Source organism: Ambystoma mexicanum, chromosome 1p (genome assembly GCF_040938575.1).
Source record: "Ambystoma mexicanum isolate Mex_15411 chromosome 1p, UKY_AmexF1_1, whole genome shotgun sequence".
Taxonomy (NCBI): domain Eukaryota; kingdom Metazoa; phylum Chordata; class Amphibia; order Caudata; family Ambystomatidae; genus Ambystoma; species Ambystoma mexicanum.
Window position 1 is genome coordinate 1,488,502,279 of NC_090921.1, and position 14,693 is coordinate 1,488,516,971.

The 14,693-nt window shown below is 47.6% G+C and overlaps 1 protein-coding gene across 1 annotated transcript in view; it reads left to right on the top strand.

The window, feature by feature from the left end:
• The first annotated feature begins 7,157 nt into the window (after positions 1–7,157).
• HAPLN2 (hyaluronan and proteoglycan link protein 2) overlaps positions 7,158–14,693 on the top strand; it is a 342,449-nt gene continuing 334,913 nt past the window's right edge. Inside the window, exon 1 of the mRNA XM_069607159.1 lies at positions 7,158–7,389. The gene's annotated coding sequence lies outside the window, so the exon portion shown is untranslated. The remainder of the gene's footprint in view (positions 7,390–14,693) is intronic.

The window sequence follows — 14,693 nt, forward strand, 5'->3', positions numbered from 1 at the left end:
AGAAAGTTTGCTTCCTTTAGTTCGATCAATAAAACGGTAATAATAATTTCAATCAAACCGTTATCAGAGAGATACAAGTAAAAAAAGGTCTCCAAGTAATTTGACGTGGAAAGGCATATGTTTCTTCTAGTCACACCCGGGATACTTGATAGGGAACTACTTTGGTATTGTTTCCGTTTTGATATTGTAGAAATAATCATAGTTTGGTGCCTTGGTGGTGGACACATGGCCTTGGTAGTGGTATTTTCCGTTTGTTTAATGGGCCAACCTAGCACTATATGGGAAATTATCATGCCCAGTATTGTTACTATATGCGATGCCAACATCGGAAATTAATATGAGCCTCTATGTATGTTTTTCTCCCTGTTCCGTCTAACCCACACATAGTATTTGATCCATGTGTTTCAAATAATTATGGATGTAATTGTACATATGGATTCCAATTCCCAAATTGATGGTAATGTATCAGATGGACTATCTTATGTTGTGAACATTATCATGTGTATTATATAGGTAGATATTTAGATTGGATCAATGTGATTAAATCCCTGAAGAAGACCTGTTAGTAAAGGTTGAAACACGTGTTGGATGAAACCTATTAAAGAAGAACATGTACTATATACATTTTGAGCATTTAATTGATTGGTATTTAAAGATATGTCAAAAGTATTAGGGTGTAGCCAAATGGTCAATACTGGTACTATAATTCAAGTCTGTGCATGTCCGTACTTCTGGTGGATTGTAACCCTTCAGAGATTCTGCGTTTCTCAGTGAGGCTTGGTGAATTCAGAGGGACAGCTTTGTAGATGATTCGGTAGGATTTGGAGATGATACATGCTTGCAGCAGGAGCCAGCGCAGTTCAATTAGGGTTGGGGTGATGTTGTACATGAAGTACAGCTATGTGCTGCTGATGCCCCACACATAGCTTGTCATGTAATCATCACTGGGGGCTCAGGTGCTCTGCCACAGAAAGGTGGTGAAGGTCAAGGGAATCCTCAGAAGAGATGTCTATAAGCATACCCCTACAGCCGAGGTGTGATCCCCACACTCACAATAGCTATCAGATACATTTATAATAGTTAGTTAATTACATGGAATTAGAATTTCTATTTTATAGCAGGCTGCTTCCAACCCTCGCTGGGGTACCTCCGAAGTATGTGTGAGTTTTCACCGAACAATCCAGGGTGTTGTCAATACCACTCAGAAGTTGCTGCAAAGTTTGAATGTGCTGCCAATTTGAGGATTCATGTCCTAAACTTCTTAGGGTGCTGCATCGAGCCACCACAAGGCTCAAAAATATAGAACAAGGGGTGCTGAAAATGATATTGGTGGTTTAAAATAAAAATGCTAACATTTTATGTTGTCGTTTTTTGGTGTATACAAAACCTGCACATGCGATTCCGACGTCAAATGTTTTTTTTTGGACAAACCTCTGCACCAAAAGTCACTAAATCTAGTAATGACTCAGAATAAAGCAATAAAATGTGTCTTCCTAATTATGTGAACTTATTTCTGTTGAACAATTTTCAATCTATGCGTGAAAAAAAATCCATTGAGGCGTTTTCAGGAAAAAGCATATGTTTCAGGCCTCCGACTGCCCCCCAAAGCTTTGGCTCCCCCTGCCGATTTGCAGCACAGGTTGGCAAGAAGAGCACCACATGTTGGCAAGAGAATACCAGTGAGCCAAGCAAATTGTTTGGGTAAGGGTTTTGCAGTTGGGCGTCCAATGCATGGTACCTTAATAAGGGCAGTGTAAATGCACATGGAGGTAGACATGTAGACATGCAGAATTGGAGATGGGTAACCATCAACGATGGCAATATAGTCTACTGAGCGTTTTTGTGAGACATCGAATGAAAACGATAGCACACAAATAAGCTCAGTTGTTGATAGGTATCCATCAACAATGTTATGTTGTGCACGGGCCCTTCAGCGTTCCATTTCTAGGCCCTGCGCTCTCCCGATGGCATAGATAAGGAAGGCATGAGGGCCACAAATGATATAATATGATATGATATGGCATTTATAATGCGCCTATACACAAGTGTTTAAAGGTGCAACGAGGCAAGGGAGGGGGGACAGAGGGAAGGCAGAGACAACGATCTTACTAGGCAAGGTGGCATTGAGATCGCGCAAGTGCAGGGGTAGTGAGGAGGGGAAAAGTGCGGGGGGAAAGTGGGAGGGGGCAGTGCAGTACATGGGATTGACAGTAAAATATAAATACAATAAATTAAAGCAATAAGTAAGAAGTGCGGCAAGCTGGTGGCAAGTGCAAGGATAAGTGCAGACATCAAGTGTTCAGTGCTGGTAGTGGACTGAGGGGATACAGAAAACAGTCCCCAAGTGAGGGGGTTGCCAGGGAGGCAGTGCAGGTGTGCAACTGGCGGGGGAGGGTACCTGGGCCCATGATCAGAGGGTGGCCAGGTGACCAGTGCAGTTTCAGTCAAGAGAACAGCAGGGGAGAGGAGGAGAGAAAGCAGAAGCAAAGAGGAAGGTTTTGAGGTGCTTCCGGAACTGGACATGGTTCTCCTCAATTTTCAGGGAGGCAGGGAGGCTGTTCCAAAGGGAGGCATCTTCCGAAGACAGAGATCTACCATCAACTCGTTGCTTGGAGAAGCAACTGACTCTGAGGGAGTTGGAGGCAGATGAGCGAAGAGCTCAAGAAGGAAGATATTTAGGAAGAGAGAGTTGAAGGTTTTGAGACCCCAGGCACAGAAGGCCTTGTGGTCAATGCAGAGAGTTTTGAACTTGATCCTCGCAGCCACTGGGAGCCAGTGCAGAGATTTCAGTCCTGGAGAGATACGATCCCTGGGCTTGAGGCCAAGGACAAGACTTGCAGTCCTGTTCTGGATGGGATGCAGAGGGTGGAGAGTAGAAGCAGGCAGATTTAAAAAGAGGCTGTTGCAGTAGTCCAGCCTAGAGAGAACCAGAGCTCTGGAGACAGTGAGCTTCTGGGGGAAGGAGGGGAAAGGAAGAATACCTTTGAGGAGGTGCAGCTGGTAGTGTGACTTCTTAGAGACGTTATAGATGTGGGGAGAGAAGGAGAGTGTGGAATCAAAGATGACCCCAAGGTTTTTAGCCTCACAGATGGGAGCAGGAAGAGAATCAAGAGAGGGCACCCAGAGAGTGACAGGAAAGGAGGAAGCAGGTGTGCAGATGAGGAGAATCTCAGTCTTACTGGCATAAAGGCAGAGATCATTGGCTGCACACCACTCCTGGATAGCAGACAGACGGTCAGAGATGAAAGATGGAGAAGAAGTGGCAGAAGGGAGCCTGAAAATGAGTTGAGTGTCATCCCGATAGCACTGAAAGTTGGGGCAGAGGGCGGCAATGTGGTGGGCAAGAATTGCCAGGTATTGGTTGAACAGCCAGGGAGGGAGGTTAGACCCCTGGGGAACACCACAGGTAGAGCTAGAGATAGAGGAGAGGAAGAACCCAAGTTGGACATGGGGGGGTAGATCAGAGGGGAAAGAGTTCAGCGAAGCCAGGGCCTGATCGGTGATACCCAGGTTTGATAACGGTTGAGTAGGATGGCATGGTTGACCATGTGAAAGGCAGAAGAGAGATCAAGTAAGATGAGGACACGGGGTGTTGGAATCAAGGTTGGAGAGCAGGTCTTCACGGATGTTCAGGAGAGCAGGTTCCAGGCTTCTGGCAGCTCTAAAGCCAGACTGATGGTCATGGAGACAACCGAAATATTCAGGGTGAAGATTAAGCTGGGAGATGGCCAGCTTTTCCAGGAGTTTGCCCAGGAAAGGAGTGATAGAGATTGCGCAATAGTTAGCCGGGCAGGAAGGGTCGGCAGAGGGTTTCTTAAGAAGAAGGTGCACAGGGAGTGATTCAGGGGGAAAGGGAAGATCCCAGTGGTGAAGCAGTGGTTGCAGAAATCAGCCAGAGCAGGGGCCAAGGTGTCAATGTGGTCCTTGATGGTTTTTGAGGAACAGGGGTGAACCTGTTTTGATGAGACTTTCATAGATCAGACTTGTCTAGAGACGTTGTCTGGGGAGAACGGGGGAAAGGAAGAGAAGGAGGGGGGAGAGGTGGCCGAAGAAGGGCCAGAGGAAGAGCAGGGAGTAGAGGTGGCAGGGTGAGAGGAAGAGAGAGAGGACCAGATGTCCTGAGTTTTAGAGATGAAATGAGAAACCAGTGCCGTGCAGAGGGCCTGCCAGGGGACAGGAGAGGTAGAGACTGCAGCAGGATTGTCCAGCTCCTGGCAGATGTGAAAGAGTTCAGCCAAGTTGTTAGATGCTGCAGAGACGCAGACTTGGATATGGGCTCTCTTCTTGGTGCTGACAGAGAGCCGGTATTGCATTTGGAGCAGGCGGCAGGCCAGTTTGTCAGAGGATGTACCAGAAGCACACCATTTCCTCTCAGCAACCCTGCACATGCGTTTACGGGTGGCGAGGTCTGAGTTGCACCAGAAGTTGTACTTGGCTTTCTGCTTCAAGCAGATCCTTATGACAGGGGCAAGAACATGAAGAGTATCAGAGATAGCCGAGTGGAGCATGGAGAGGGCTGTGTCAGGGTGTGAGTCAGCCAAAGGGGGAAGTGAGGGAAGAAAGTGGCATCGAAAGCCTCACTGACACATGCTTCATGGGTCGGATAACCAAGACGTTAGGTGGCAGTTGGCTTGGCCTGAGGGGTGGAGAAGGTAAGCTGGGAGGAAAGGAGAAAGTGATCACTCCAGGAGAGATGGGTGTTGAGAGGGATAGAAATGGAAAGGTCTGTAGGGATCAGAACATCCAGCATGTGCCCTGCGGAGTGAGACTGGCCAAAGGGGAGGATAGAGAGTGAGAGAGAGTCGCAGAGGTCACGAAAGAGTCCAGAGGAAGGACAAGAAGCATCCAGGTGGATGTGAAAGTGTCCAAGAAGGAGGAGTTGAGTGGTCGGGACCAGGAGGGAAGAGGAGAGGTCCACCCACTCAGAGAGGAAGGAGGAGATCTGACTAGGTGGCTGATAGATGGTAGCCACAGTAAGGGAATGGCTAGGACAGAGAGAGAGCCTGCATACAAGGCATTCGAAAGAAGAGTAGGCCTGCGTAGGAATGAGAGGGGCAGGAATCCACTCCGGGAAGATCAGGGCTACACCCCCTCCGGAGCGGTTGGACAAGAGTACGGAGACGATCTTGTACCCGTCAGGGACGAGAGTGTCAAAGCTTGTGACAGAGCTGGCCGTGAACCATGTCTCGGTAAAACCGAGGACATCGAGGTCAAGTTCTTCCAGGAGGCGGCAGATGTCAGAGGACAGTTTGGCAGCTGAGCTGGAGTTTAAAGTGGCAATATGGAGAAGGTTGCCATCCTTGAAAGATTTACAGAGAGGGGTACACATCAGAGGTACACCCTGCAGAGGCGTAGAAGATCCCCGAAGGAGGGCAGAAGAGGAAGAAGGAGAGGGCAGGGTAGCCAAGGACGAGAAAGCAGGGTGAGTCAAGGAAGCCGTGCAGGGAAGAGAGGGGACAGCAGGAGCAGGAAGGAAATTGATGATGCAGGGGAAGCGTCTATCAAAGAGGTGAAGATTGGCCTGAGGGCCTTGGACCAAGACGGTGCCATTCAGGTAAACATTAATGATGAACTTAGAGGAGTCGAAGGAGTATGCTACCATTCATGAGAGAAGAAGAGAAAGGAAAAAGCACAGAGACCATATGAAGAGTCCATAAGTCTGGCATAGGAACGACAAAGAGGATGTTGGTGAGAGTTTGACTAGAGGAAGCACTGGTATAGGTGTCAGTGATAGGGAGGCCGGGATTGGAGACGAGGATGTCCTTTTTAAACTTCTTCCTACCAGATTTACTGGGGCGAGCAGGATGGTCGATAGAGAAGCAGTTAGAAAAGATAGGAGAGACAGAGAGCACCATAGAGTTGGTAGGGAGAGGAGAGAAGAGGAAGGGCGGAGGGAGGTGCTGGTAGGGGGAGAGCAGTAGCGAAGGATGCAGGGAGGTGTGTAAGCAGACGAGACAAGGAGAGACGAGACAATAGTAGACAATTGAACAAAACGACAAGGGCTCGGACAGTAGTAGAACAGTTTGCCAGGTGAACGCTTAGCTAAGGAAGCCATGAACCAGGGACAGCATTACTTTCACAATTTAGTTTAACAACGGAGACAGCACACCTAGGTCTCAGAGTTCATTAAAGTGAGAGACCATGGGCCATAAAGAAAACACCTTGGATCCTGCCACCCTACCTAACCATTTCTTTTTTCCCCTCTCTCCATACCACCAGAGAACAAGCATCGAAAATTCCCTTGCTGTGAGGCCTCAGGCTCATAAGGAGTTCCCCGGTGCGGAAAGCAAAATTATGGTAAAATTACGGTAATCACGGCACCAGAATTTTTTCCAGACTGGAGAAACACAAGTTTGCCGGTGGGGGCAGTGAACTATCACCAGGCCTGACCAGCCCGGAGTTCAGGCCCCTACTGGCAAATAACTGCGAGAATCGTCTGGTGCCAGTAATTTACGGCAATCTATTCCCATGGAGTCATGGAATGTGAAATTACTGGCATCTCCGCTGCCGTAATACCGGGATATCAGGCGGCGGAAACGTTAAGGCCGTTTTGGCGGTATCCCATGGAATTACTGGCAGGAGACCGGCAAAACTGTAATGATGGCCACGACTTCCATATTGCACTGTTATGATGCCATAGTAGCAGGACACAGCATGTAAAACCATCTCTATGGGCTAATGCCTTCCTAGGTCAGCCATGCACAAGAAAGAGAAACCTACATCCAGACATGCAGATATACTGGGTCCAAAGTTAACTGGAAAATAACATCACATGCCCTGTGTGGCTTTAATAGCTGGCATGCGACCCCTGCTCATATTTACTTGGTATTTAAGCCTGGAGTAAAGGGCAGGGTCTTTAGTTAAAGGTGATCTTTGGGAAATGTCCTGTCTCATTAAAAAATGTGGGCCCTACAAGTTTTGCTAACATATACAGTAACATATCCCACGCCCACGTGTTGACATTTCGACGGAAATGGTGGAATTTTGCAGCTCCAAAGAAAGCCGGGCTTGTTATTGACAGCCCGCTTGCTGACCAGAAGAATAAGGAGAAAGGCGCGCGCACAAAGGGAAATTGTATTTCCTGCTCTCTCTGGCGTGCTCTGGAGGGAGGTGAAGGGCAGACGCACAGTGCGACTGCTGACTGCGCCAGAGGGCAGGCGAGGGAGTAAACAGGTGCAGTGCAGAGAGCACGGCAAGAGCCGGCGGGGCACATTTCAGTGCGTGCCATAAAAACAAATCGCTCGTCAAAAACTTTTTCCAAAAGAAACCTGTCGACCTCCATGAGCAAAAAGGAATCCCAAATAAGCTCGTTTTTCATCATTCTGGCAGCGAGCAGAGGACCTCCAGAGGTGTGCTAGACCACAGCCGACACTGTTAGCAGGTTTGGAGGTGTGTACGTGGCATTGCCCTGGGCGAGCTCTGTCCATTGGATGCTGGAGATGCAACAGCTGGGGCGGGCTGACCATAGATCCTTTTACACCTGTGCATGCATAGTATACAGGTTATTGCATACGTAAGAACAGCTTGACTGAAATGTTCCTGGCTATATATCGCTAGTGTATGGTAGATAAATACATGTGTATGTTGTATAGGTTCATTATATATAGATCAATGGACAGGTATGCTGTACATATGCATCCTGTATAGGTTTATCTTGGCTGCAGCCTATACATACATATATGGATTATGGATCGGTTAATTGGAGGGGATCTGCTTGGGGATTGGTGCAGCAAGCTGGACGCCCTCGCCCGCCTGCGTGTTCAGTGTAAGGCCGTGTGGAAGGGGCCAGTAAGGGAATTCGGAGTTTCGGGGCTTCATTCACACAGCATTTGCCAATGGGGTTTTGTCATTACAAAAAGCTCCAGTGAATTAGGCCCTTTATGTGTGATTGATGTGTGCCACTGCAATGCCTGTTGTGTGGAGGAAGGGCGCTGCTGTTAAGTTATGTGGGAGTCGGAGTCGGTTATGGTAGGTAACAGTGGCGGAGCCAGGGAGAGTAGGGAGTGGGGGGACTAGGGGGTTGTTCACTTCCCCGCCGCCCCCGGCTCCCCCCTGGTGCCCAGTGCGCCCTGCAGCCTCCCGCTGGTGCCCTATTGGCCGCACCATGGCACCAAAAGCTGCCTCCGGTACTGGTCGGTGGTTGAGAGTTAGTATGTATAACATATAGTTGCATATCTTGCATAGCGTGACCCGATCCCATACATGACACCAGTCAGAAGTCTTGGGTAAGCGTGTGCCTCCAGACCGCATAGGATAAAGCAGAACTAATATGGTACACCGCATTGTTTTGTGAGGTAGGACTCCCCCTTTCTGTTTCAGATACTGCAGGAGTGCAAAGGGACCAGTGCAGGGTTGTTGTTAGGTCCGGAGGTACCGTCCAATCCGAGCACAAGATTCCCTACAAGCGAATGAGTGGATGTCTTGAGATATCGACATAGTGCGGCACAGCTTGCCAAAGTGGGTAGCAGTGCAGGACAAAACGCAGTTTGAAATTGTGGTGTGAATTGTACGGAGCCAGTGGTCGGTGCTGTGTGTTACAGGGGGTGATGACTGATCTTTCCACAGCCGAACTGCGGGTGACGCAGTGAAACAGGCGTTGTGGTTTGCGAGCTGGCCTACATGCCATCAGCTACACGGGCCCGAGCTGCTGTCCCCGGAAGCGGTGAGGGGTCATGGTGTGAGTGTGTTATCACACGAGCGCCGGCTCGGACTTGCTTATAGGGCAATAGGGCCATGGCCGAACCAAAAACGCACAATGCTTGTGTGGGCCAGTTTTTTGGGTCAAAGTGGGCAATTTTTTGGCCAATGTGGGCCAGTTTGATGAGTTACTTCACTATACGGCTAATAGTTTTGACCACTGTTGCTGAAAAAATATTCTTTAAAATGTACAATTTGCATGACATTTTATCAAAAACCTCGCCCTTGGGTACTATTCAAACAGCGTCACAAAAAGAATGAATTCCCATGTGCCACTGTGGGACACTTTCTTGGTTGGTGCCCGAGACAATGTGATGCCCCAATCAGACCCTGCTTGAGCGATGAACGATGAACAGTGTAGAGGGGAATTAGCTGCATGTTATGTAAAGAGGTGCGGCGAGGCGAGAGAATTGCTGCGACTTTTGTGCCGGGCGTGTGAGGTGTATGTGTACGGGTTTGCAATGGTTGCTGTTTATTGTCAGGTCAGGGAAGCTGTGGGCTGGCATTGGGCTACTTTAGTCTACATGTGGGTGGATGTGAGGCTTTACACTATATAGTGCATTGCTGGGGTGGCCGTCCAATGTTGGGAGCCTGGACATGCCTTTGCCTGTAAGATGATGATGATAAGGCCCGCAATATATCAGTTTGCCTGGAGCAGAATTCGTGAAAAGGGCTTTAGAGGACTGCCATGTGTTCAAAAGAACTTTCCAGAGCCTGTTATCAATGGCTCTCACCTCATGTGCTGTGCTGTCAAAACATCATTCTCAATGCAAATCATCTTATCGATTTTCTCTTAGTCATAATAAGAATGTACACATTTGTGTACACCACACTCTACAATCACGTAGTACACCAGTCACACATGAGTTCTGTGGCCACTAACACACAGGAATGCTGACCTCATGCTTTATCCAGTCACAGAACTCTGAGGTGACTTTTGTGTTGTTCATTTCGAGAGCATGTGTTGTTCATTTCGAGAGCATGTTATACTTTATGGTAGCAAAATAAACAATTCCACAGAAAAGAACAAAATAACTCCAGTTGAGATTAATAGAAATATATCAATGCAGTGGAAATTGCAATAATTGGACATTTTGAGATGGCCGAGCATGTAACATTCTCCCCAAGTTCTGACCCCAGTGTGGAGTAAAACAGGATTTTGGGTGAGTATGGGCCCGTGAGTAGGGATGGGCCTCTGAGCGGGGGAGGCCTCAGGCAGGAAGGGGCTTACACCTGGGCACAGGGCCTGTATCACAAATAGGCCCTAGAGTAGGAATGAGTTTTGGTGATGATGGGCTAGGAGCAGAGATGGGCCTTGGGGAGGGAGGGGTCTAGACGTAGTCAAGGGCCTCCGCGCAGGCATGGGGGTTAGGTCAAGCAGGGCAAAGGAATGAAAAAGAGCTGGAGTAGGGATGGGCCTTGCGACGCAATGGGCCTTAAGGGGCATGGGTCTCAGGCGAGCGTCAGAAATGGTCCTTGGGTGTAGTGGTGGGACAGGGCTGAGGCCATTACTTGGTAAGGTTACTTTGGGTGGCGAGGGCATTGAAAACACTGCCTCATTAGCATGTGATGGTTTCACAAGTACTTGATGATATCATACTCACCTAGTTCTATGATTATAGGATTATTATGAACGCTTACACTTGGTATAATATACGATAATAATCATAGCTTGTTTTATCCACGAGGTTATCCACGACTCTTACATGTTTATATTCTGTTAATGTCAGTGATATCAGTGTATCGAAACAGGTTCTTAAGTGCTTCCGAATCTCAAGAAGATGTCATGCTCGGGCCATTGTTTCTGTGATGAAGTTAATACCTCACATGCTGAGATATTAGTCAATACGGGCTCATCTCCGCCTTTCGAAAGTTGATGAATTGAGTGCCATTATATTGGGCAAGAACACCTGCCATTGCAGTGCTTAGAAGTGTGAGGAATCCCACATGAAGCACTTTATAAAAATATGATAACTGCGTGAAAAAAGGAGATCACTCCCTTGGATCCCAATTCGACTTCCCTTTAACCTTCCATTCTGATATGCTCGTGCATGGCTGCGTGCTCTGCAGCTAAGAGCCCTCCCTATCTATGCACTAGAAGTATAAACAAGAACAGCAAACATTGCCGAGTTTATCACTGGTCAGGGAGCAGTCTGCGTGTTACTGCTTCATTCCGCGCCAAGCCACGGCTGGCCGGATTTCACACAGCAGCGCTCAGACTTTTCACACTGTTCGCTAATGAAGAAACTCTGCAGCCGCCAGTGGAGAACTAATGGCAATGGCGTAACTGCTGAACCCATATGCATGCATTAGTAATGGCCGAACCCCAAACCCTCACCCATAATGATAGGCTCACAACTTGTTTCAAGTGTTGGCAATAAAAGGCCGTAGGATTTTATTGTACAGATATGAGTTATGACAATAACAATATCATATATCATGATGGTATCATACTTTTGGGCACCGGGTCCTGAGGTTACCCCCACGGACCCGTGCCGCCTTCTTGTGTCCCACGACTTGTTGTGGGCACCGTACAGTGCCTTGTACTTCTTTTTGTTCTTCTCCCCTTTTTGTAGGGTGGGCGGGTTCTGTGGTAAAGAAGCAAGAAGATTTGGAAGACACTGAGTAAACAGTGTACCTCCTGTTTGCTTGGGTCCCCGTTCAGGGTTCACAAACAGATTGTGTTTACTCTGAGCATGATGCTCTCATTTATAGGACCCAGGGAGGCCTTGGGTCTTTGTTGTGTATGTGGTGGGGGCTGCTGTTGTCGCAGCCCCCGGCCAGATAGCCGACTGTCTGACCCCCTGGTGGGGGCAGATCTTTGAACCTGGGCCCTGCCTGACGGTTGTTTCCCTTATGGTGCTTAGCACCTTGCTGTTTGGAGGAAGGGTGCGATGACTGTTCGCACCTTACCCTTCCGTGGCTTTTGTGCTGCTGAGACTGCGTGTCTCTGTAGCAGGAAGGAGAGGAGCAGGCACAGGGATGTCGGGGCTGCCCCTCTCCCAGCTGCCAATGGTAACAGCAGTTACCCTGCCTCGCTTGTGGGATGCCCATGCAGCATTGCCCATAACTGCTGAACCCATTTGCATGCATTAGTAATGGCCGAACCCCAAACCCTCATCCATAATGATAGGCTCACAACTTTTTTCAAGTGTTGGCAATAAAAGGCCGTAGGATTTTATTGTACAGATATGGGTTATGACAATAACAATATCACATATCATGATGGTATCATACTTTTGGGCTCCGGGTCCTGAGGTTACCCCCTCGACCCGTGCCGCCACACACGGGCAGGTTCCCGGCTGACCGTGTTCCCCCAAGAGTATGCCCTAGAGACAGCCACTGTGAGCAAGAGTTGTATTGATTTCCCGAAAGAAATGCTCCATGCCCTGGCTAGACAGATGGGTGCCGTCGTGAAGAAAAAGGTCTGGGTTGCCTAGTGTACTGGCTGGGTGTTTTATGAAACTCAGTCCTCTTGTCATACAGAATCTCTCTATCGTCCTGTTCAGTTTTCTTCCGGATATGTCTATAGATTTGTAGCAGTTGGCCCCTAGCCATTTCTTTCTTGGTAAGATGGCTGAGAAGTATATTTCTGTCCCCCTCCAGTTGTGCGTGATGCCGGCTAGGGAGGAGCAGATTTCTTCGCATAGGATGTGTCTAGCTGTGTTAACTAGGTTGTTGCCCCGTAGATGGATGATCAGGAATTCTGGGGGGTCCCTGTATGCCACGGGTTCTCCTAGTGTTTCGTGGACGTCAGCCCAGCGTAGGCCTCTGTATCCCCACCATGAAGTAATGGTGTTTCTGAAAGGTGGCCCTTCTTTGGTCTCTTCTGCCCATCTGCCTGTCCTGAAAACGAATGAGTGGCCAACTATCCATGCTGATCGTAGTGTGGTCCTCGATTCGCCTGTTGTTTCTGTGGTGGTGGGAGGTGGGGAAAAGAAAGAACATTTTAGGGCGGAAGGCTATATCAATTTTGGTCTGATATATCTTTTATAACAGTCTGACTTCCATCCCCCTATGTTTTTTAGTAGTTGCGGTGCTAAACCTCCTTGCCATGCTGCAGTGGCGGCACCTATCCTGAATGAATGAGTGCCGAATTGTTTGGGATCCCACCTGCTCTGCTGATTGCTTTTATCAGCACTCCTTTAAATTGGTAGCGGCTTAGGGCCGATGCATCCTTGTGGATTAAAAAACTCCCCCCTACATTGGGTCTTTGCGCGTAATAGAGGTTGGTGATGCAAACCGGGCAGTTTGTTGCCTCACCAATGCAACAAATATTGATGGTTCTTTTTGCACCCGTTTTCGACTGTTGCATTTCTATGTTTACACTCTCCTGCCTCACCCCGATTTCCATGACGCCCAGGCCGTTTGTGGCCTTGGTGCTGGAAGCGATGAGTTCTCCTACCCGGAAAGCCCCGAAGTAGGCTAGGAAAAAAGCTGTTTTAAATAACGTTATCTCGTATGGGTGCCAACATATGGCTTCTAAATGGCTTGTTATCTGCACCAGTTTGCTGAAATCAAGGGGTCGGCGGGTGTCCACTTGTGGACCCTCTATTCTGCCCCATCCCTTCATTGCGTAAGAGATGAAGGTGTTCTGGGTGGGGTCTGAATCGCCCCGTATTTTTGTAAAGTATGAAATTGCCACCAGGTGTCTTTTTGCCCAATCCCTGTTGAAACCTTGTTCCCGGGCCCATTTTAAAAATACTTCTATATCTTTAATCATTATAAGTTCTATGTGGTTTACACCTGTGGCCTTAAATACTGTTTGCAAACACTTACTGTACTGCGTTGCAGTGGTGCTTGCCACCGCCCTCTCTGCCATCTCTGTTAGGAAGCCTGTGAGGTTGTTGGCACCCGTTGTTGTTGTGCCTGATTTTTGTTGGGCATCCCGGCCTGCACTCTCTGGTGCTGGCGTTGATGCCAATGTGTTGTTGGCACCCGTTTTAGAGGTAGCAAAAAATCCCAAAGGGAAAAGAGTTCGCATGGAAGAGTACTGTATTAGTTTGAGTACTCGATTATAAAAAATATAGAGGCGAAGAAGAGAAGGAAGCCCAGACATACATATTCACATTTTCATTTATTAATTTATTATCATTATAAAATTGCATAATATATATAAACATCAAAACAACAATAAAATAGATGAATCAATTGAAGTATAAAAATTCTTGTCAAATCTCATATCTCAATACATTCAATCGCAGTTTAGTTGCCACAATTCATAACCTTGTATTACTCAAGGTAGAGCATCGCTGTCTCATTTTTAAATTTCATTCAAGAAACGGAATTGCTGTAGAGAGAATGAATAGTTAGCAATTGGATAAAGTACTAAATGCCACCAAGTGCTAAGTTCCAAATTGTTAACCAAGAAATAAAGTGCTGAATGCAAAAAAAGTGCTAAGTGCCTACTGTGCATACTGTACATATATGATCTTCAAATTACTGTGCATACTGTACATATATGATCTTCAAATATCAAGACAGTTTCGGCGAATTCAACCTATCTGGCTCAATTAAGTGAGCCAGTAGTCGCCTTCTTCAGGGCGCACTAAATGTTGCAAATATGAACCTAGAACATACTAATGCTTGAATTTTGATCTATCATTCAGTAGTTCCCACAGGTAAAATCTTTGTACAATTCATAAGGGCTTGATTGTAGATCTGGAAGTCTGTTGGAGACATTGACCCTAGGTTGGTCCAAAGGTGGTGCCGAAAAATATATTTGTTTCGATCCGCCACCCAAGCTGGACTGATGATGCAAGTGAATTTACATCTTAAAATGTTTCAAAATCTTAAACGAGGCCGCAATAGACTCCAATCTGCAACAGGGTCGAGAATATTCCAAGTTTTTAAATCTTAAATGGTGTGTGATCGACCCGGTCGGAGAGACCAACAATTCCAGAACCCGTAGATGAAAAACCGTAGGTGGAAACCCCGGAATACGTCTTCTCTCTCGCCTCTAAGGGCAGCGGCCGCCCTTAGAGGCGAGAGAGAAG